A 1,826-nucleotide genomic window follows, 5' to 3' on the forward strand; every position below is an offset into this window, starting at 1 on the left:
AGACTGGTGCACGACCTCCTGCCCCCCGAGGTCTGCAGTCTCCTGAACCCAGCAGCCATCTACACCAACAACGAGATCAGCCTGCGTGACGTTGAGGTCTATGGCTTTGACTACGACTACACTCTGGCCCAGTATGCAGATGCACTGCACCCCGAGATCTTCAGCGCCGCCCGTGACATCCTGATCGAGCACTACAAGTACCCCGGGGGGATTCGAAAGTATGACTACAACCCCAGCTTTGCCATCCGTGGCCTCCACTATGACATTCAGAAGAGCCTTCTGATAAAGATTGACTCCTTCCACTACGTGCAGCTGGGAACAGCCTACAGGGGCCTCCAGCCTGTGCCAGACGAGGAAGTGATCGAGCTGTATGGGGGCACTCAGCACATCCCATTATACCAAATGAGTGGCTTCTATGGCAAGGGTCCCTCCATTAAGCAGTTCATGGACATCTTCTCGCTGCCGGAGATGGCTCTGCTGTCTTGCGTGGTGGACTACTTCCTGGGCCACAGCCTGGAGTTTGACCAAGCGCACCTCTACAAGGACGTGATGGACGCCATCCCAGACGTGCATGTGAAGGGCCTCATGTAATAGTGGATCCAGCAGGACATGGAGAAGTACATCCTGAGAGGGGACGAGACGTTTGCCGTCCTGAGTCGCCTGGTGGCCCATGGGAAACAGCTGTTCCTCATCACCAACAGTCCTTTCAGCTTCGTAGACTAAGGGATGCGGCACACGGTGGGTCCCGATTGGCGCCAGCTCTTCGATGTGGTCATTGTCCAGGCAGACAAGCCCAGCTTTTTCACTGACCGGCGCAAGCCTTTCAGAAAACTCGATGAGAAGGGCTCGCTTCAGTGGGACCGGATCACCCGCTTGGAAAAGGGCAAGATCTATCGGCAGGGAAACCTGTTTGACTTCCTTCGCTTGACGGAATGGCGTGGCCCCCGCGTGCTCTACTTCGGGGACCACCTCTATAGTGACCTGGTGGATCTCATGCTGCGGCACGGTTGGCGCACGGGCGCCTTCATCCCTGAGCTGGAGCGTGAGATCCGCATCATCAACACAGAGCAGTACATGCACTGGCTGACGTGGCAGCAAGCACTCAGGGGGCTGCTGGAGCGCATGCAGACCTATCAGGACGCGGAGTCCAGGCAGGTGCTAGCTGTCCGGATGAAAGAACGGCAGGAGCTGAGGTGCGTCACCAAGGCCATGTTCAGCGCGCAGTTCGGCAGCATCTTCCTTACCTTCCACAACCCCACCTACTTCTTGAGATGCCTCGTGCACTTCTCTGACCTCTACATGGCCTCCCTCAGCTGCCTGCTCAACTACCGTGTGGACTTCACCGTCTACCCGCGCCCCACCCCGCTGCAGCATGAGGCGCCCCTCTGGATGGACCAGCTCTGCACCAGCTGCATGAAGATGCCCTTCCTTGGCTACATGGCCCACATCCGCTGAGGGCGCCTTTATTGTCCGGGACAGGCCCCCAGCCCCTCCTGCCCTGTCCACCCTGGGCATCCACCCGGACAAGCAATAAAAGTGCTCTCCTCCCAAAAAAAACACAAAACAACAACAACAACAACAACAACAACAAAAACCGCACAACTACATGGAAACTGAACAACCTGCTCCTGAATGACTACTGGGTAAATAACAAAATTAAGGCAGAAATAAATAAGTTCTTTGAAACCAGTGAGAACAAAGACACAATGTACCAGAATATCTGGGACACAGATAAAGCAGTGTTTGAGATGCTATAGCAGTGTTTAGATGAACATCGATGTGAAAATCCTTAATAAAATACTGGCAAACCGAATCCAGCAGCACAT

At 54.8% G+C, this 1,826-nt stretch overlaps 1 pseudogene across 1 annotated transcript; it reads left to right on the forward strand.

The window, feature by feature from the left end:
- Positions 1-2: 2 nt before the first annotated feature.
- LOC105531264 lies at positions 3-1,549 on the forward strand (annotated as a pseudogene). Its single transcript, XR_001004772.1, has one exon. The product of XR_001004772.1 is annotated as a 5'-nucleotidase domain-containing protein 2 pseudogene (transcript).
- The last annotated feature ends 277 nt before the right edge of the window (positions 1,550-1,826 follow it).

Source organism: Mandrillus leucophaeus, unplaced genomic scaffold, assembly GCF_000951045.1.
Source record: "Mandrillus leucophaeus isolate KB7577 unplaced genomic scaffold, Mleu.le_1.0 Scaffold877, whole genome shotgun sequence".
In the NCBI taxonomy this organism is placed as follows: domain Eukaryota; kingdom Metazoa; phylum Chordata; class Mammalia; order Primates; family Cercopithecidae; genus Mandrillus; species Mandrillus leucophaeus.